At 47.3% G+C, this 21956-nt stretch overlaps 1 protein-coding gene across 9 annotated transcripts in view; it reads left to right on the top strand.

Moving 5' to 3' along the window:
* Positions 1-13227: 13227 nt before the first annotated feature.
* WIPF2 (WAS/WASL interacting protein family member 2) overlaps positions 13228-21956 on the top strand; it is a 60970-nt gene continuing 52241 nt past the window's right edge. For 3 of the 9 annotated variants that reach the window (XR_010118128.1, XR_010118129.1, XM_055256064.2), the window contains exon 1: positions 13244-13438. The gene's annotated coding sequence lies outside the window, so the exon portion shown is untranslated. Of the gene's footprint in view, positions 13439-13603; positions 13659-13692; positions 13712-13788; positions 14289-21956 lie in introns of those variants that run through there. The other 6 variants (XR_010118126.1, XR_010118127.1, XM_055256063.2 and 3 more) reach the window with 5 other exon arrangements.

Consider the following 21956-nt stretch of genomic DNA (forward strand, 5'->3'; position numbering starts at 1 on the left):
ACCCTGGAGGCGGAGGTTGCAGTGAGCCAAGATTGCACCACTGCACTCCAGCCTGGGTGACAGAGCCAGGCTCTGTCAGGAAGAAAAAGAAGAGAGAAAGAAAGAAAGAGAGAGAGAGAGAGGGAGGGAGGGAGGGAGGGAGGGAGGGAGGGAGGGAGGGAAGGAAGGAAGGAAAAGAAGGAAAGAAGGAAAGAAGGAAAGAAGGAAGGAAGGAAGGAAGGAAAAGAGAGAGAGGGAGAGAGAGAAAGAGAGAAAGAAAGAGAAAGAAAGAAAGAGAAAGAAAGAAAGAAAGAAAGAAAGAAAGAAAGAAAGAAAGAAAAGAAAGAAAGAAAAAGAAAGAAAGAAAGAAAGGTAGGTTTAGGCCAGGCGCAGTGGTTCATTCCTGTAATCGCCACACTTTGGGATGCCAAAGCTAGCAGATCATGAGGTCAGGCAATCAAGACCTTCCTGGCCAACATGGTGAAACCCAGTCTCTACTAAAAATACAAAAAATCAGCTGGGTGTGGTGGCACGTGCCTGTAGTCCCACCTACTCAGGAGGCTGAGGCAGGAGAATCGCTTGAACCCAGGAGGCGGAGGTTGCAGTGAGATGAGATTGCACCATTGCACTGCAGCCTGGACAACAGAGTGAGACTCCATCAAAAAAAAAAAGAGGTTTAACCGACTCACAGTTCCACAGGACGTACATGAGGCATGGCTGGGGAGGCCTCAGGAAACTTACAATTATGGCAGAAAGGGAAAGGGGAAGCAAGTAATCTTCACCTGGGCAGAAGACAGAGAGCAGAAGGGGAGGTGCCACACACTTTTATTATTTATTTATTTATTTATTTTGAGACTCACTCTGTCGCCCAGGCTGGAGTACAGTGACGTGATCTCAGCTCACTGCAATCTCTGCCTTCCGGGTTCAAGCGATTCTCCTGCCTCAGCCTCCTGAGTAGCTGGGATTACAGGCATGCGTCACCACGCCTGGCTAATTTTTGTATTTTTGGTAGAAAAAGATTTCACCATGTTGGCCAGGTTGGCCTTGAACCCCTGACCTCAGGTGATCCACCCGCCTTGGCCTCCCAAATGCTGGGATTACAGGCGTGAGCCATCTGCCTGGCCAGTGCCACACACTTTTAAACAACCAGAGCTCATGAGAACTCATTCATTATCACGGAATCAGCAAGGGGGAAATCTGCTCCCATGATCCAGTCACCTCCTGCCAGATCCCTCCTAACATTGGAAATTGCAATTTGACATGAGATTTGGGTGGGGACACAGAGTCAAACCATAGCAAGGAATGAAGTACTGATACATACTACAACATGGATGAACCTTGAAAAAACTGTGCTAAGAAACCAGACAAAAGGCCTCATATTGTATGATTCCATTTATATGAAATGTCAGCATAGACAAATCCATAGAGACAGAAAGTAGATAATTTCTGGTTGCCATGGGCTGGGGTGAGAGCAGAGTGGGGAGAGGCTACTAATGGGTATGGAGTTTCTTTATGGGTGATGAAAATGTTTTGGAATTAGATAGTGGTGATGGCTGTACAACATCGTAAATATACTATATACTCACTTGGATGTTTTAAGTGGTTACAATGGTGAGTTTTATGTTATGTGAATTTTATTTGCTTGGCTTGTAGACTCATCACACCAATTTCTGCCTCCATCATCACAAGGCATTCTCCTCTGTGTGTGTCTTTGTGTCCTCTCTTCTTCTTTCTCTTTCTTTCTTTCTTGTTTGTTTTTTTTTTTTTTTTTGAGATGGAGTCTCACTCTTGTCACCACCCAGGCTGGAGTGCAGTGGCACGATCTCGGCTCACTGCCACCTCCGCTTCCTGGGTTCAAGCGATTATACTGCCTCAGCCTCCTGAATAGCTGGGATTGCAGAGGCCCGCCATGACGCCCGGCTAATTTTTTGTATTTTTAGTAGAGACGGGGTTTCACCATGTTGGCCAGGCTGGTCTTGAACTCCTAACCTCAGGTGATCTGCCCACCTTGGCCTCCCAAAGTGCTGGGATTAAAGGCGTGAGCTACCATGTCCAACCTTTTTTTATTTTTTATTTTTTTGTTTGAGATGGAGTTTCGTGAATGTTTTTAGATTTTACATAAATATTATCATACTGGCCGGGCGCGGTGGCTCACGCCTGTAATCCCAGCACTTTGGGAGGCCGAGGCGGGCAGATCACGAGGTCAGGAGATCGAGACCATCCTGGCTAACACAGTGAAACCCCGTCTCTACTAAAAATACAAAAAATTAGCCAGGCGAGGTGGTGGGCGCCTGTAGTCCCAGCTACGCGGGAGGCTGAGGCAGGAGAATGGCGTGAACCCCGGGGGACGGAGCCTGCAGTGAGCCGAGATCGCGCCACTGCACTCCAGCCTGGGTGAAAGAGCGAGACTCCTTCTCAAAAAAAAAAAAAAAAAATTATCATACTGGATGTGGTGTTCAGCAACCCCCCACCCACAACACTCTGCCTGTGAGGCTCATCCAGGTCAGCATATATAGTCTGGTTTGTTTGGTTTTGCTGTTCTGTGTTTCTCTTTGATTCTCAACCCAGTGCATCTGGCTTTCTCTGTCATCACTCACATAAACTGCCTGAGTCAAGAGCACTGATGACTCCCATGTTACCAAATCCAAGAATACTTATTTTCCTATTGCCGGCATTTGATATTTCTGACCATTCTTCCTTCTGGAACACTTATCGCTGTTTCCAGGATGCTACGTTCTCAGGATTTCCCTGTCTTCTCTTTCTCAGCCTTCCTCACTGGCCTCTCCCTCAGCCTGGTCCTTATATGTGGAGTGCCCCGGCTCTCTCTTGAGCCCTTTTTTTTTCCTTCCGTAATCCTGGGCTTAGATTTCATCGTTATATTTGTGTTTGGGAATCTACTGCTGCATAACAAACAGTTCCAAACTTAGTAGATTAAAAACGACAACTTTGTTTTATTTTATTTTACTTTTTATTTTTTTTTTGAGACAGAGTCTTGCTCTGTCTCCCAGGCTGGAGTGCGGTGGCATGATCTTGGCTCACTGCAACCTCCGCCTCCTGGGTTCAAGTGATTCTTGTGTCTCAGCCTCCCAAATAGTTGGGATTACAGGCATGCGCCACCACGCCTGGCTGATTTTTGTATTTTTAGTAGAGACAGCGTTTCACTATGTTGCCCAGGCTGGTTTTGAACTCCTGACCTCAGGTGATCTGCCTGCCTCAGCGTCCCAAAGTGCTAGGATTACAGGTGTGAGCCACTGCACCCAGCCTAAAAACAACAACCATTTTATAACTTCTCATGATCTTCCGGGCTGATGGGAGCTTAGCTGGATAATTCTTCTGGTCTCACTTGAGGTCTCTCTTGCTGCAGTCAGAAGGCCACTGGAGGGCCAGGTGCAGTGGCTTACACCTGTAATCCCAGCACTTTGGGAGGCCGAGATGGGCGGATCACCTGAGGTCAGGAGTTTGAGACTAGCCTGGCCAGCGTGGCAAAACCCCATCTCTACTAAACATACAAAAATTAGTCGGGCATGGTGGCTGGTGCCTGTAATCCTAGCTTCTCAGGAGACTGAGGCAGGAGAATCGCTTGAACCCGGGAGGCGGAGATTGCAGTGAGCTGAGATCGCGCCACTGCACTCCAGCCTGACAAAGCGAGACTCAGTCTCAAAAAAAAAAAAAAAAAAAAAGCCACTGGAGCTGGCTAGGATGCTAGCTCATATGTCCTGAGCCCTGGTGGGAACAAAGGGACCACAAGGATGGCTGGACCTTTCTCTCCATGTCCAAGCCTCTCCCTTCAGGTGGTCTCTGCAGCAGAGTACCTGATTTCTCACATGGGAGATGAGTCCCAAAAGCAAAAAAGTAGAAGCTGTGAAGTCTTTTTACAATTTAGTCCTGAACCTGATACAGCTTTAATTCTGCTGCATTCCACTGGTTAAGAGCAGTCACAGGCCAGCCCCACATTCAATAAATACCAGGACTCTTTGTTCACTGGGAGCCATCTTTGGAAATTAGCTACCACAGTTTATGAGTCCCAAATTCCTAGGATTACTCTCCTAAGTTTCAGACCCAAATATCCAGTGATCTAAGAAATCTCTCTTCTTGGTCATTCCACTGTGCTATTTGGGCTCCTCCAGTGCCCCAGCCCCTCCTCTTGCTCTGCAACTGTTTCCAGCTAAGTGTTAACATCACCTCCAAGTAGGAGTTCAAGTCAGAAACTTAGTAATCATATTTGGGTCCTCCCACTCTTTGGTCCTGCATTCCTTTTCTTAAATATCTCTAGACTTACTCCTCTGCATCTCTGCTGCTGATACTGTAATGACAATCATGGCTAAGATTGGTGAGTGGTTTCCATGTGCGTAAACACTTGGGATGCATTCCATTTGGGCTTATCTGCTTATTTTGCAGATGAGGAACCTGAGACTGGTAGAGGTTGGATAATTTGCCCAAAGTCTTACCTTATTCAAGAGTGGGGAGAACTAAGAGGCCTTAAGTTCTGCAGACAGACAGGCAGCCCTGCCTTCAGAGGCTTTGTGCCAAGCCGGTGTCCAGCAGGCACTCAATGTAGACAACTGTCATCTCCCAGTTGGCCTTTTCTAGCAGTCTCCCAACTGGCATTCCTGCCTCCAACCTGGCCCCATCTAATCCATCCTCCATGCTGCAGTCAGAGGTATCTTTCTAGAATATCAAGAGGATCCTGGTCTTCTCTGCTTAAGCCTTTCAACAGTTTCCCTTGAGATAAAATCTAATTTTTCTCAATACATAATTAAGTCCTTCACAAATGGGCCCCTGTCAGCTTGACAGTATAGTGTGAGGCAGTAGCTCTTCATGGGAGCATTTTGGAAATGTCGTTGTCCATCTATCACAATGGTAAGAACGTGCTATTGGCATTTGATGGTCAGTGGTCAGGGATACTGGAGTGCTATAATACAAGGGACACCCAGCCAAGAATTATCCTTGGTTTCCACAAAACTCTTTTTTTTTTTTTTTTTTTTTTTCCGAGACGGAGTCTCGCTCTGTCGCCCAGGCTGGAGTGCAGTGGCGCGATCTGGGCTCACTGCAAGCTCCGCCTCCGGAGTTCACGCCATTCTCCTGCCTCAGCCTCCTGAGTAGCTGGGACTACAGGCGCCTGCCACCACGCCCAGCTAATTTTTTGTATTTTTAGTAGAGACGGGGTTTCACCGTGTTAGCCAGGATGGTTGCGATCTCCTGACCTCATGATCCGCCCGCCTTGGCCTCCCAAAGTGCTGGGATTACAGGCTTGAGCCACCGCGCCTGGCCTCTTTTTTTTTTTTTTCCAGAGTCTTGCTCTGTCACCCAGGCTGGAGTGCAGTGGCATAATTTTGGCTCACTGCAAGCTCTGCCTCACAGGTTCAAGCGATTCTCTTGCCTCGGCCTCCCAAGTAGCTGGAATTATAGGTGCTTGCCACCTCGTCTGGCTAATTTTTTATTTTTTTAATATATATATATAGTTTTTGAAACAGAGGCTCGCTCTTGTCGTCCAGGCTGGAGTGCAGTGGCACAATCTTGGCTCACCGCAACCTCTGCCTCCCGGGTTCAAGCCATTCTTATGCCTCAGCCTCCAGAGTAGCTGGGATTACAGGCACCCGCCATCATGCCCGGCTAATTTTTGTATTTTTAGTAGAGACGGGGTTTTGCCACGTTGGCCAGGCTGGTCTGGAACTCCTGGTCACGAGTGATCCACCCGCCTCAGCCTCCCAAAGTGCTGGGATTACAGGCGTGAGTGGGTCCCATCTTTATGGAGGGGGAATCTCCTATTAAATTCCCCTTTGAAGACTGAGCACGGTGGCTCACGCCTGTAATCCCAACACTTTGGGAGGCTGAGGCAGGCGGATCATGAGGTCAAGAGATTGAGACAATCCTGGCCAACATGGTGAAACCCTGTCTCTACTAAAAATACAAAAAATTAGCTGGGCATGGTGGCACACGCCTGTAGTCCCAGCAACTTGGGAGGCTGAGGCAGGAGAATTGCTTGAACCCAGGAGGTGGAGCTTGCAGTGAGCTGAGACTGTGCCTCTGTACTCCAGCCTGGGGATAGAGCAAGACTCCATCTCAAAAAAAAAAAAAAAGAAAAAAAGAAAAATTCCCCCTCTGGAGAGGGAGAGGTTTTGAGGTGTTTCCCCTTCCCGTGAGACAATGACAAAAGTTCAAGTTCACCAGGTTAGTCAAGTGCCCTCAGAATAAAAGCTTGTTTCAGAGTTCCACTGACCTCTCTGCATCCCCTGCCTTATTTTATTTTGCCCTGAAAATTCCTTACTTTTTCAGCAGCTCATCAAAGCATTTAAAATTTTAAAAAATTTAGGCTGGGTGTGGTGGCTCATGCCTGTAATCCCAGCACTTTGGGAGGCCGAGGCAGGCAGATCACCTGAGGTCGGGAGTTCGAGACCAGCCTGGCCAACATGGAGAAACACTGTCTCTACTTAAAAAAAGTACAAAATTAGCTGGGCACGGTGGTGCTTGCCTGTAATCCCAGCTACTCGGGACGCTGAGGCAGGAGAATCGCTTGAACCCAGGAGGCAGAGGTTGTGGTGAGCCAAGATCGCGTCATTACATTCCAGCCTGGGCAACAGAATGAGACTCCATTTCAAAAAAAAAAAAAAAATTAGGCTGGGTGCAGTGGCTCATGCTTGTAATGCCAGCACTTTGGGAGGCCAACATGGCAGATCACGAAGTCAGGAGATCGAGACCATCCTAGCTAACATGGTGAAACCGTATCTCTACTAAAAATACAAAAAATTAGCCAGGGGTGGTGGTGCATACCTGTAATCCCAGCTACTCAGGAGGCTGAGGCAAGAGAATCGCTTGAACCCAGGAGGCAGAGGTTGCAGTGAGCCGAGATTCAGCCACTGCGCTCTAGCCTGGGCGAGAGAGCGAAACTCCGTCTAAAAAAAATTTAAAAAAATAATTTTTATCTGAGATTTTTAGTTATTTTGGGGAGACAGAGTCTTCCAGGTACTTTGCCTGGCAAACAAAGGAAGGCATAAACGTGAAATATTTTTGCACGTATTTAATATGCCCTGTTTTTTTCCAAGAATGCAACTACTATGTAAATTGTTTTGTATTGTTCAGAACTTTATCAAAAGTTGTTTACCATTTTGGAAAATCATAATACTAATGGCAATGCTGTTCTATACAACACCCTTAGGTCAGTCTGCATTTATCTCTACCACATTCGTAGTGATTCTAGGTATGGGTGCAAGTATCTGACTACTTTATCTTCCAGTGTAATGGTGCCTGGATATTTGCATATTGAAACGCCATCCTTCTATTTGCCTTTTTTTTTTTTTTTTTTTTTGAGATGAGTTTCACTCTTGTTGCCCAGGCTAGAGTGCAATGGCATGCTCTTAGCTCACTGCAACCTCTGCTTCCCGGATTCAAGCAATTCTCCTGCCTCAGCCTCCTGAGTAGCTGCGATTAAAGGTGCCCACCATCACGCCTGGCTAATTCTTTGTATTTTTAGTAGAGATGAGATTTCACCATGTTGGTCAGGCTGGTCTCGAACTCCTAACTTCAGGTAATCCACCTGCCTCGGCCTACCAAAGTGCTGGGATTGCAAGTATGAGCCACCGTGCCCGGCCTATTTGTCTTTTTTATAATCAAGACATCATATTGATTTGTTTTTTGAAATCATGTGTCCAGGCAGGTTATATTATCTGTTCATTTCACTTTGGGATATTAGTGTTGCAAAATATTTGTTATAAGAAAGGAACATTGGGACTGGGTGTGGTGGCTTACACATGTAATCCCAGCACTCTAGGAGGCTAAGGCAGGAGGATCACTGGAACCTAGGTGTTCCAGACCAGCCTGGGTAACACAGTGAGACCTCGTCTCTACTAAAAACAAAAAAAAAATTAGCTGGGCATGGTGGTATGGGCCTGTAGTCACAGCTATTTGGAAAGCTGTGGCAGGAGGAGTGCTTGAACTTAGGAGCTCCAGGTTGCAGTGACCTATGATTGTGCCACTGCATTCCAGCCTGGGTGACGGAGCAAGACCCTGTGACATTGGATCTGGTAGGGTGGAGAGTCACTGGCCAGGACATTAAGAATGCAGACTCAGCCAGGCATGGTGGCTCACGCCTGTAATCCCAGCACTTTGGGAGGCCGAGGCGGGTGGATCACGAGGTCAGGAGATCGACCATCCTGGCTAACACGGTGAAACCCCGTCTCTACTAAAAATACAAAAAAAGGCCGGGCGTGGTGGCTCACGCTTGTAATCCCAGCACTTTGGGAGGCCGAGGGGGGCGGATCACGAGGTCAGGAGATCCAGACCACGGTGAAACCCTGTCTCTACTAAAAATACAAAAAATTAGCTGGGCGTGGTGGCGGGCGCCTGTAGTCCCAGCTACTCGGAGAGGCTGAGGCAGGAGAATGGCGTGAACCCGGGAGGCGGAGCTTGCAGTGAGCCGAGATTGCGCCACTGCACTCCAGCCTGGGCGACAGAGCGAGACTCCGTCTCAAAACACAAAACAACAACAAAAAAAAACAAAAAAAATTAGCCAGGCGTGGTGGTGGGCTCCTATAGTCCCAGCTACTCAGGAGGCTGAGGCAGGAGAATGGTGTGAACCTGGGAGGCGGAGCTTGCAGTGAGCCGAGATATCGCCACTGCACTCCAGCCTGGGCAAGAGAGCGAGATGCAATCTCAAAAAAAAAAAAAAAAAAAAAGGGCCGGGTGTGATGGCTTATACCTGTAATCCCAGCACTTTGGGAGGCCGAGGCAGGTGAATCACTTGAGGTCAGGAATTCAAGACCAGCCTGGCAAATATGATGAAACCCCATTTCTACTAAAAATACAAAAATTAGCCAGGCATGCTGGCATGTGCCTGCAATCCCAGCTGCTTGGGAGGCTGAGGCAGAAGAATTGCTTGGACCCGGGAGTCAGAGGTTGCAGTGAGCCGAGATCGCGCCATTGCACTTCAGCCTGGGCAACAGAGCAAGACTGTCTCAAACAAACAAACAAAAAACACAGACTCTGGAGATACCTTTACTTTTGCTACTTATAGGTATGTGACTTTGAGCAAGATGATTAACCTTGCTGTATCTGTTTTTCGTCTGCAAAATAGGCTTAAAAATACCTGCCTCAGAAAGTTATTGAGAGGATTAAATGAGTTATGTGAGGTTTTGACAGTGCCTGGCACATGGTAAGTGTTACTAAATGTCAAACTTATGATGACTTCTGTAACCTAATTTCTTGCCTCCCCCAGAAGTTCTAACTCTAACTTTATCAATATATTTTCTGAACCAGGTGAGGTGGCTCACACCTGTAATCCCAGCACTTTGGGAGGCCGAAGTAGGAGGATCACTTGAGGCCAGGAGTTCTAGACCACCTGGGCAACAAAGGGAGATGCTGTGTCTATGAAAAGAAAAAAATTGGCTGGGCGCTGTGGCTCACGCCTGTAATTCTAGCACTTTGGGAGGCCGAGGTGGGTGGATCACGAGGTCAGGAGGTCGAGACCATCCTGGCTAACACAGTGAAACCTCGTCTCTACTAAAAATACAAAAAATTAGCTGGGCGTGGTGGCGAGCGCTTGTAGTCCCAGCTACTTGGGAGGCTGAGGCAGGAGAATGGCATGAACCCTGGAGGCGGAGCTTGCAGTGAGCTGAGATCGCACCACTGCACTCCAGCCTGGGGGACAGAGCGAGATTCCTTCTCAAAAAAAAAAAAAAAAAGAAAGAAAGAAAAAGAAAAAGAAAAAGAAAAAAATGTAAAAATTAGCTGCATGTGGTCACCAGTGCCTGCAGTCCCAAATAGGAGGCTGAGGCAGAAGGATCACTTGAGCCCAGAAGTTCAAGACTACAGGCCGGGCATGGTGGCTCACGCCCATAATCCCAGCACTTTGGGAGGCCAAGGTGGGTGGATCATCTGAGATCAGGAGTTTGAGACCAGCCTGGCCAACTTGGTGAAACCCCATCTCTACTAAAAATACAAAAATTAGGGCCAGGCGCAGCGGCTCACACCTCTAATCCCAGCACTTTGGAAGGCCAAGGCAGGTGGATCACCTGAGGTCTGGAGTTTGAGACCAACCTTGCCTACATGGTGAAACCCCATCTCTACTAAAAATACAAAAAATTAGCCGGGCGTGTTGGCAGGCGCCTGTAATCCCAGCTACTCGGGAGGCTGAGGCAGGAGAATTGCTTGAACCCGGGAGGCGAGCTGAGATTGCGCCATTGCACTCCAGCCTGGGCAACAAGAGAGAAACTCCGTCTCAAAAAAAGAAAAAAATACAAAAATTAGACAGGCATGGTGGCAGGTGCCTGTAGTCCCAGCTACTCAGGAGGCTGAGGCAGGAGAATCACTTGAACCCAGGAGATGGAGGTTGCATTGAGCTGAGATCACACCACTGCACTCCAGCCTGAGCAACGGAGTGAGACTCATTCTAAAAAAAAAGAAAAAATAAAAAGACTGCAGGTGGGGTGCGGTGGCTCATGCCTGTAATCCCAGCACTTTGGGAGGCCGAGGTGGGCAGATCACGAGGTCAGGAGATCGAGACCACGGTGAAACCCCGTCTCTACTAAAAATACAAAAAAATTAGCCGGGCGTGGTGGCGGGTGCCTGTAGTCCCAGCTACTTGGGAGGCTGAGGCAGGAGAATGGTATGAACCCAGGAGGCGGAGCTTGCAGTGAGCCGAGATTGTGCCACTGCACTCCAGCCTGGGCGTCAGAGCGAGACTCTGTCTCCAAAAAAAAAAAAAAAAAAAAAAAAAGACTGCAGTGAGCCATTACTGTGCCACTGCACTGTTGCAGCATGTCTCTAAAAGACCCTGTCTCTTAAAAAAAAAAAAAGTGCGTTCTGTTATTGGAATGTGCCATGATTCTTCTTGCTTTGCACAAACTCTCCCTACAATGCTTTTCCCTCACTTCTTCCCTGGTCAATTCCTACCTGTCCCTCAAGTCTCACTTAGAATATGGGTATGGCCTCACTTAGTTACTTTTTTTTTTCTTCCTTTAGACAGGGTTTCTCTATTGCTCGGGCTGGAGTGCAGTGGCAGAATCATGGCTCAGCCCAGCCTTGATCTCCTGGGCTTAAGTGATCCTCCCATATCAGCCTCCCAAGTAGCTGGAACTACAGGCTCACGCCACCGCGTCCAGCTAATTTTTTTTTTTTTGAGACAGAGTCTCACTCTTGTTGCCCAGGCTGGAGTGCAATAGCATGATCTCAGCTCACCACCACCTCCGCCTCCTGGGTTCAAGCTACTTTCCTGCCTCAGCATCCCAAGTAGCTGGGATTACAGGCATGTGCCAACACACATGGCTAATTTTGTATTTTTAGTAGAGATGGGGTTTCACCATGTTGGTCAAGCTGGTCTCGAACTCCCCACCTCAGGTGATCTGCCTGCCTCGGCCTCCCGAAGTGCTGGGATTACGGGCGTGAGCCACCGTGCCCAGCCATATCCGGGTAATTTTTGTAGTAACAAGATTTCACCATGTTTCCCAGGCTGGTCTTGAACTTCTGGGCTCAAGCGATACCCCCCGTCAGCCTCCCAACGTGCTAGGATTATAGGCGTGAACCACTGCACTTGGGGCACATACTTTTTTCATGAAGCCTATATCACTATTTCCCGAAGTCTGGGTTAGATGTCCTTATATTCATCCCAGTGGCTGCTCTTATCACAGAGTGTTATAGAGCATGGGGGTTTACATTAGCTACAGTGGGCAGTGAATGCCTTCTGAGGAAGAAGCATTTGCAGTAAGGCTTGAAAAATGAGGAAGAGGCGGAGGATAGCCAGTACAAAGGCCCTGAGGTGGGAACTGCTGAATGGGGTACACTGCAGTGATAGAAATCAGGTCCTCATAATGTAGAGGGAGTGAGGAGTGGACAGGCAGGGGACGAGGTTGAAGAGTTGGGAGGCTCTGGTAAGGTGTTTGGACTCACCATCTCCCTGGCTCCATCGCCCCACGTATGGCCATGCAGGATGTAGACAGCTGAAAATCTTTACCTCATGTTCTTGATCCCTATGCCTGCTATGTGTTCCCTGCCTTCTCTGATTAATAATAAAATTCCATTCATCCTTCAAGGCCCAGCTCCAAACCATTTAGGAAACCTCCTTCCATTCTTTAGCAGGAATTAATTGCTCCCTTGTCTGACGTCCCACAGCACTAATCACACGCTGACTTGTATCTCAGCTGGCTGTTCATGCCAGTCTGCCCACCAACGTAGTGAGTTCCCTGAGGGCAGAGGTTCTGTCTTAGTCACCTCTGTAGCCATCTTCTGGTGTTTAGCAGGTACTCAATGTGACATTTATTTGACTAGTGGGTGGTGCCTAGTACTACTCATGGCAGAATAGAAGGAAAACAAAAATAATAACTTATGCTCTATCACATGTTTTCCTATTCATTAGCTGATTTCAGCTTTGCAACAACTCTATGAGACAGACGGGACAGGCACTATTAGACCCATTTTACAGATAGGGTAGCTAAGGCCCAATGGCACACAGCTTGTAAGCAACGGGGACTAAGTCCCAATCTTGCCCCCTTACTTCGGATTCTGTGCTAGGAATGGAATTAAACCAAGAGTACTTTGAAGCTATAATGGAAAGCGCTTTTCTGGGTGGACTAGGGAGAGATCCTTAGTCAGCTGTCAGGGGTTAACAGCAGCTCCATCAAAGAGGGCACAGGATTTCTCTCTCTGGCCCAAGCAGCTACAGGAGTCCACAGCACCATCCTATAGCCCTGGAAGCTGGAGGAAACCCCAGCCTGAGAAAGAAGAGACGGTGTTCGAGTCAGGTGGGTAAGATGACGCAAATGATGACTTGGGAGCAGTGGCCTGCCTCTGTTGCTATGACAACCAGAGATTGACTACTTGGCCTTTGGAAGGTTGGTTGAGGCGGGTTCTTCGTTAACTCGAGATTAAGGAAGGATATTTAGCGGGGAGGGTGTGTGTGTGTGCGGCGGATTAAAGACGAAACGCGTATATTCAACAATGACTATTTAGCTCAGTGGTTCTCCACCTTGGCAACACGTTAGAATCACCTGCAACAATTTCCTGATGCCTAGGCTGCACCCCAGAATTAAATTATAATTTCCAGGGGTGGGAACCAGGCATCATAGTTATTAAATCTTGCCAGGTGATTCCAATTGCAGCTAAAGTTGCAAACCCAGCTTTTAGCTGGTAAACGGAATTCCTGTGACCTTCCCAAGATGGCGGCCACTCAACCGCTTCCGCCTTTACGTGGGCCGGCAGTGGGCGGGCTTCCCAGGGGCGCATGCGTCTTGCGTCTCTCCGCTCCCTGCTCTCTCCTCCTTTTTCCCCCGCCTCCATTTTGTTCGCGGACGCTGGGGACGGTGGGAGCAGATCCATTTCCGGGTTGGCAAAAGGGGCGGCGGCGGCGGCGGCGGCGAGAAAGAGAGCTTGCCGGGGGGCGAGCAGGACAGGACGAAGCCGGAGTGTAGGCGGCAGAGGATTCGCTCCCAGAGCAGCTGCGGCCAGGTCGGAAAGAGGCCGGGGTGTCTGGGTCAGTCGCTGAAATGACCTGCGGACCTGAGTGGGAGGGAAAGCCGCGGGGAGGGGGCTCGGGGCGGGGCTTGAAAAGAGAGGGGGGCATTAGAGGAGGGGCCGGAGGGGGAGAGGGGTCTTGCGGGCGGGGCCTGAGAGGCGGGGGGCCGGGGGACTGGATCGGAAGAACCTGGAGGAGAGAGGGCGTGGAGAATCTGGGGAGGAGTGGTCGGATATTGGTATGGGGCGAGCGTGGACTGGGAAAATGGGGAGGAAGGTTTTTGAGAGACAGGTAATAAGGGCTTCTGAAGGGTGGGGTGAGGTAAGGCGGCAACTCAGGGTGAGGAACGAGGTAATCGTGCGGAAAAAGGGAGACGGGAAGAGAGGACCTGCTGGGAACAGCTAATTAGGATGCTGTGGGTGAGGAGTCCAGTGTGACATTTTGGGGATTGAGTTAGGTGAAAGCTAGTGTTTGGGAAGATGGCTCGGGAAACTGCTTACACTAGAGGGAATCTTGAGAGCGTTCTTTGAAAAGGAATCAGAATTTAGTTAAAGGTTGGATTGAGAATGTTGAGATGCGCATTGGAATGTCTGGAGTTGAGGGTTCATGTTGAAGTGGTGTGAAGTGAGGGAAGATGGAATTTTTTTTTTTTTTAAGGGTGGGGTCTGGCTGTGTTGCTCAGACTAGTCTTGAACTCCTGGGCTCAAGCGATCTTCCCACCTTGGCCTCCGAAAGTGCTGGGATTACAGGTGTGAGCCACTGCACCCGGCCAAGATGGAAATGTTAAAAGTGTTCAGCATGGCAGTGTGTATGGTCGAGTTTTTGATCAGGAAGGAAAGTTCTTAAATAACATTGGGGCAAGGAATTGGTATGTGATGGAATTCTTTTTTCTTTTTTCTTTTAAGAGACGTGGTCTCACTCTGTTGCCCGGGCTGGAGTGCAGTGGCATGATCATGGCTCCTTAAGGCCTCGACCTCCCGGGCTAAAGCGGTCTTTCCACCTAAGCCTCGCCAATAGCTGGGACCACAGGTGTGGCCACTACTCCCGCCTAACATACATATATATGTATTTTTTTTTTTTTTTTTTGGTGGAGAGAGAGCCTTGCCCTGTTGTCCAGGCTAGTCTGGAATTCCTGGGCTCAAGTGATCCTCCTGCCTCGGCCTCCCCAAGTGCTGGGATTACAGGGATGAGCCACTATGCCTGGCCCAGAATTATTATTATTATTATTATTATTTTTGAGACGGAGTCTCGCTCAGTCACCCAGGCTGGAGTGTAATGGTGGGATCTCGGCTCACTGCAAGCTCCGCCTCCCGGGTTCACGCCCATTCTTCTGTCTCAGCCTCCCGAGTAGCTGGGACTATAGGCGCCCGCCACCACACCCGGCTAATTTTTTTTTGTATTTTTAGTAGAGACGGGGTTACACTGTGTTAGCCAGGATGGATGGTCTGGATTTCCTAACTTCGTGATCTGCCCGCCTCGGCCTCCCCAAGTTCTGGGATTACAGGCGTGAACCACTACGCCCGTCCAGAATTCATATTTTTTAAAGGACTTGAATAATCTGTTACTGCTTTGGGCTCTCCCAGGGTTCCCATCCTTTTTCATGCTGTTATTTTTGCCTTACGGTTTTGGTTTTTGACTGTCTTACTGAATGTTTTTGGCTATTCTGTTCTCCTTTTACAAATCGGAAGAGAACCACAGGGAATAAGGACAGTTTTAGCCTACCTATGGATTTAGTAAATAACTTCAAGGCAAATTATTAAACTCTCATTTTTTCCCCTTTGAAATATAGGTCTCCTCTGTCCCTGCCTCTAAAAGTTTGTGTTAACACATGGGATTTTTAAAGTGGTTGCATAGAAGTGATCTCTGAAAATGAGATTGAGATACTGGTATTTAAAAGACATACAATGGTGCACTTGCCTGTAATCCCAGCTACTTGGGAGGCTGAGGCAGGAGGATTGCTTGAGTCTAAGAGTTCGAGACCATTCTGGGCAACGTAGCAATACCCCATCTCTCTCTCTCTCTGTTTTTTTTTTATTTTTTATTTTTAAGACGGAGTCTCTCTTTCTTGCCCAGGCTGGAGTGCAGTGGCGTGATCTCGGCTCACTGCAACCTCTGCCTCCCAGGTTCAAGCGATTCTTCTGCCTCAGCCTCCCAAGTAGCTGGGATTACAGGCGCGTGCTGCCACGTCCAGCTAATTTTTGTATTTTTAGTAGAGACAAGGTTTCACCATATTGGCCAGGCTGGTCTTGAACTCCTGACCTCGTGATCTGCCCGCCTTGGCCTCCCAAAGCATTGGGATTACAGGCATGAGCCACCGCACCCGGCCGACCCGTCTCTTAAAGAAAAACAAGGCTGGGCGCGCTGGCTCACGCCTATAATCCCAACACTTTGGGAGGCCAAGGTGGTGGATCACCTGAGGTTGCAGTGAGCTGAGATTATGCCATTGCACTGAGCTGAGTGAGCGCCATTGCACTCCAGCCTGGGCAACGAGTGAAACTCCACCTCAACAACAACAACAACAAAAAAGAGGAAACATGTCTTTCTGTTTCTTCCTCTTAGCTTTGCTCCTTTGTGTGTGTGTGTGTATGTGTGTGTGTGTGTGTGTGTGTGTGTCTGCGTGTGTCTGCGTGCCAGCCAGGGAAGAACTGGTTTTGATTTGATGCATATTCAGTTTTTTTTTTTTTTTTTGAGACAGAGTTTCACGCCTGTTGCCCAGGCTGGAGTGGAATGGCACGGTCTTGGCTCACTGCAACCTCTGCCTCCCGGATTCAAGGGCTTCTCCTGCCTCAGTCCCCCAAGTAACTGGGACTATAGGCATGCACCACCACGCCTGGCTAATTTTTTGTATTTTAGTAGAGATGGGGTTTCACCACGTTGGTCAGGCTGGTCTCGAACTCCTGACTTCAGGTGATCCACCCACCTCGGCCTCCCAAAGTGTTGAGATTACAGGCATGAGCCACCACACCTGGCCGCATGTTTAGTTTTTTAACTCTTATTAATGTCAACTTTTAAAAGTAAAAATTTCATATTGTGTTACATTGTATTGGTTGCGATCAAGATGAAGATAGGGAAGTTAAGAGTTGGGGAAGGTGGAGATGAATGAAGTCAATTGATGGAGACTAGTAGAATGCAGTGTTTTTTTTTTATTATTTGTTTATTTATTTATTTATTTTGAGACAGAGTCTTGCTGTATTGCCCAGGCTGGAGTGCAATGGCACAATCTTGGCTTACTGCAACCTCTGTGTCCTGGGTTCAAGCAATTCTTCTGGCTCAGCCTCCCAAGTAGCTGGGATTACAGGCATGTGCCACCCGGCTAATTTTTGTATTTTTAGTAGAGACAGGGTTTTGCCATGTTGGCCAGGCTGGTCATTTACTAATTCCACCTCACACTTGATACTAGAGTAGTGTTTACCGTAGCTGGTACTGATAAGTTATGTGATAGCAGCACCAAGGTGAAATGCGGGGGAGGTGTGAACATTGGAGTTTTCAGGTTTTACTGATGGCTTTTATGAAGGAAAGAGATTCTAGACTCACTAGGTGTTTTTAGGGGGAAGAAAAGGGCAAGAGACAGAAGTCTTTTTCTGTTGAAGAGAAAATTATTTTTTTGGGTTTTTTTTTTTTTTTTTTTGAGATGGATTCTCACTCGGTTGCCCAGGCTGGAGTGCAATGGCATGATCTCTGCTCACTGCAACCTCCACCTCCCAGGTTCAAGGGATTCTCCTGCCTCAGCCTCCTGAGTAACTGGGTGCCATCACGCCCGGCTAATTTTTGTATTTTTGTAGAGACGGGGTTTCACCGTGTTGGTCAGGCTGGTCTCGAACTTCTGACCTTGTGATCTGCCCGTCTCGACCTCCCAAAGTGCTGGGATTACAGGCATGAGCCACCGCGCCCGGCCTGAGAAAGTTATTAAATGTTCTTTCTTTACTTGGGCTCTCTGATTGGGAGAGTAACCTGGTATATGTTAGTCTGTTTTCCTGCCCTGAAATAACTGTGAAATTCATGGGCTCTTGGTTCAGGCAGTGTCAGCAAATGTAGTCTTCTTACAACCCCAGGAAGAGCTGCAGGCTACAAAATATATGCACTTATTTGGGAGTAAAAACCTGCTTAATATTATGCTGTTGCAACCTATAGTGTACCTTTTTGGTTTGTTTTTTAAGGGGATTTTGAGATAACTTATGGAGGGTTGGTGCTCCTGGGTGGACTTTTGGTACAGCCTGCTTCTTTTTTTTCTTTTCTTTTTTTTTTTTTTTGAGACGGAGTCTCACTTTGTCCCCCAGGCTGGAGTGCAGTGGCGCAATCTCGGCTCGCTGCAAGCTCCGCCTCCCAGGTTCACGCCATTCTCGTGCCTCAGCCTCCCGAGGAGCTGGGACTACAGGCGCCTGCCACCACACCCAGCTGATTTTGTGTGTGTGTGTCTATATATATATATATAATTTTTTTTTTTTTTTTTAGTAGAGACGGGGTTTCACCGTGTTAGCCAGGATGGTCTCGATCTCCTGACCTTGTGATCCACCCGCCGCGGCCTCCCAAAGTGCTAAAATTACAGGTGTGAGCCACCGCGCCCGGCCCAGCCTGCTTCTTTAACGTAATGATATTCCATTTTTCCTATCCTGTCACAGTTTTCCATTGCTCTGCTTGAGCCAGTCCTATGTGGAAAGTGGCAAATTACACATTTTTTCTCCCCTTTTAGTCTCTGGTGGACATCTTGTCTGTGTCACAGTTTGATACTACCAAATTGAAAGGATTCTTCACTGCTTCAGATGGGGAGGGTGACAGAAGCTGAGCTGTTTCCTGGGTCAGAGAATGGACTCTGTCAAAGCAAAGAGTAGTTGTAGAGACACAAACTGGGCCCTTGAAGCTGTGACTAACATTTTGGCAACATGCATCCCTTTGCCAAATAACTTCTTTTCTTCTTGAATGTGATTGTTGATCTCCTTCTCAAAGTAGGCTCTTGTTGCTACTGTTCTTCACACAACTCCCAAGCAAAAGTTGGCAGAGTTCCGGTTGACTGACTGTGTCTTGAGGGATATGCCCCGGATTAGAGTGGATGGGGCGTTCCATGTCAAAATGAGGTTCATTGGCAGTTCCTGAGAGCTGTTCTGAAAAGAAATAGAGGCAGTACTCTTTATGGAATGTTCTCGCGGTCCTTTATCTTTCTTCTAAATTCAAGTCTGTTTCTTATTCATCTAGTGATTAAATGCAGAATCATTGCCTTTGCCTAGCTTTGTGGGCATCTTGGAAGAGAAGACAGTAATTCCAACTTTTTTTTTTTCTTTTCTCACTCTCAAGCCATTGAGCCTGAGGAACTACAGGCTAAATTTATGAGCATTTCTTGATATCTGTGGAGGGCTACTAAAAAAAAATGCTGAATAGACCTTTATGGGGAACGACAATGTTAATAGGAAAAATGGTGATATGTTTGCTAATGTCTATGTCAGTCTTAACTCTCTTGAAGATTTTGGCTCAGTTTGGCTTGAGAGCCTGCGGAAGTATGTGAGTTATCAGATAGGGGAGCCAGGAATTGGTTTCTTCCTTGCCATTTAAGCTTGGCAAAGTTAGAGCAATTTGGAATGGCTATCCAACAATGTGTTCTACTTAGTAAACACTCTCTTGTTTTTCAGGGGATAGTTAGCTAAAGGTAGGGTTATCTCCAATATGTTTTGGGATGGATCGTGAAGATCATTCCCTTTTTATTTTGAGACAGGATCTCTTTCTGTTGCCCAGGCTGGAGTGCGGCAGCGTGATCTGTAGCCTCAACCTCCCCAGGCTCAGGCGTTCTTCCCACTTCAGCCTCCTGTGTAGCTGGGACTACAGGCGCACGCCACTATGCCTCGCTAATTTTTATTTTTTGTAGAGATGGGGTTTCGCCATGTTGCCCAGCCTGGTCTTGAACTTTTGCCGGCCTCCCAAAGTGCTGGGATTATAGGTCTGAGCCACCAGGCTCAGCCATTATAATTGATTTTCAAAAAAAAATTTAGTTTCTTAAGCTTCATGGATTCAAATTGAGTGCCATTTGGATTTTGAGGCCCCTCAGTGGAAATAATTTGTTTTTGGCAAGTAATTATGATATTTCTAAAGTGCGAATTCACTGACCTGCTTTCTGTGCTTCGGGAAATGCTGAATCGAATAATCCTTTTTTTTTCTCCTCCCAATAATCCCTCTGACTGTGAAAATATTCTCCATATGTATTCAGATTGGGATAGTTGGTAAAAAAAAAAAAAAAAAAAAAAAAAAAGGAATTTTCTTTTCTTTTTTTTTTTTTTTTTTTGAGATGGAGTCTCATTCTGTCGGCCAGTCTGGAGTGCAGTGGCGCCGATCCCAACTCACTGCAACCTCCGCCTCCCGGGTTCATGCAATTCTCCTGCCTCAGCCTCCCGAGTAGCTGGGATTACAGGCGCACACCACCACACCTGGCTAATTTAATTTTTTTTTTGTATTTTTAGTAGAGATGGGATTTCACTGTGTTGGCCAGACTGGTCTCGAACTCCTGACCTCGTGATCCGCCCACCTTGGCCTCCCAAAGTGCTGGGATTACAGGCATGAGCCACTGTGCCTGGCCTTTGGAATTTTCTTCTAAGGTAGTACACTAGTATGAGATGCAATGTCTGAGATTTGTGGATAAGTGAGTTTTCCTTCTTCCATTTCTGCCCTCCCAGTGCTCAGCCAGTAGGGAGGATGTTTATCATCTAAGATCCAGATGCGAGACCTTTAAACTGTTTCTTTCCCTGTCTTAGAAATAAGGACAGAACTGTTTTTAGCAAATTTTATTTTTTAATTTTTAAAATTTATTATTATTATTATTTTTGAGACTGAGTCTTGCTCTGTTGCCCAGGCTGGAGTGCAGTGGCACAATCTCGGCTCACTGCAGCTTCCGCCTCCTGGGTTCAAGCGATTCTGCTGCCTTAGCCTCCTGAGTAGCTGAGATTACAGGCGCACACCACCATGCCCAGCTAATTTTTGTATTTTTTAGTAGAGGTGGGGTTTCACCTTGTTGGCCAGGCTGGTCTTGAACTCCTGACCTTGTGATCTGCCCGCCTCGGCCTCCCAAAGTGCTGGGATTACAGGCGTGAGCCACCATGCCCAGTCTATTTATTTATTTTGTTTGAGACAGAGTTTCACTCTGTCAGCCAGGCTGGAGTGCAGTGGCAAGATCTGGGCTCACTGCAAGCTCCGCCTCCCAGGCTCAAGCAGTTCTCCGGCCTCACCCTGTCAGATAGCTGAGATTATAGGTGTGTGCCACCACGCCCAGCTACTTTTGTATTTTTAGTAGAGGCGGGGCTTCACGGTGTTGGCCAGGCTGGTCTCAAACTCCTGACCTCGTGATCTGCCTGCCTCAGCCTCCCAAAGTGCTGAGATTACAGGCGTGAGTCACTGCTCCTGGCCACAAAATTTATATTTTAAATAAATAATACAAAATTTAAAAGATAAAAAAATATATAAGCAGGATGGTGGCCATGGAAGTCAGAATCCACTAAGGAGTATGTATCAACTCACCTGCCAAGAAAAAGAAAGTATATAGTGAATACCCTTGGAAACATGTACGTTTGTCTTCCTATCAATCCAGTTCATCTTCCCAGAGGCAACTCGTATTATTATTTTCTTAAGATCTGTTCCAGGCCGGTTATGGTGGCTCACACCTGTAATCCCAGTACTTTGGGAGGCCGAGGCAGGCGGATCACCTGAGGTCAGAAGTTGGAGACCAGCCTGGCCAACATGGTGAAACCCTGTCTCTACTAAGAATATAAAAATTAGCGGGGCATGGTGATGTGCGCCTATAGTCCCAGTTACTCGGGAGGCTGAGGCACAAGAATCGCTTGAATCTGGGAGGCGGAACGGTGAGCTAAAATTGTGCCACTGCCCTCCAGCCTGGGTGACAGAGCGAGACTTTGTCTCAAAACAAAACAAAACAAACAAACAAAAAAGTTTGTTCCAGAGATACCAGGTACATATAAAGCAAATATTTATATTTCTTGTTTTTTTTTTTTGTTTGTTTTTAAATAAATGTAGCACACTGTTAATACTATCTGTATCTTTTGCTTGTTTTTATACCTCTTTTGGCTGTTACTCCCTATCAGCAATAAAGATACTTGGCACCTACCTTACACTGATAGACATATACAGTTTCCAGTCTTTTGCTATTACAATCTATGCTCCAGTGAAGAAGCGTATATATTTGGCTCTTTGCATGTATGACCGTGTCTGTAGAGTAAATTCTTAGAACTAGAATTGCTGAAGCTGATTTTCTTTGATGTTTGTTATTCGTTTATCCAACAAGAATTTTTGAGTTTCCACTGTGTGCCAAGTACTGTGGTAGGGGATGCAGGGGATGCAGATAGGGCAGTGAACAAATTTTCTGTCTTTTTTTTTTTTTTTTTTTTTTTTTTTTTGTGAGACAGAGTCTCACTCTGTCACCCAGGCTAGAATTTAGTGGTGCAAACATGGTTCATTGTAGCCTCGACCTTCTGGGCTCAAGCAATCCTCCCACCTCAGCCTCCTCCTGTGTAGCTGGGACCACAGGTCTGGGCTCAAGCAATCC

Source organism: Symphalangus syndactylus, chromosome 20 (assembly GCF_028878055.3).
Source record: "Symphalangus syndactylus isolate Jambi chromosome 20, NHGRI_mSymSyn1-v2.1_pri, whole genome shotgun sequence".
In the NCBI taxonomy this organism is placed as follows: Eukaryota; Metazoa; Chordata; class Mammalia; order Primates; family Hylobatidae; genus Symphalangus; species Symphalangus syndactylus.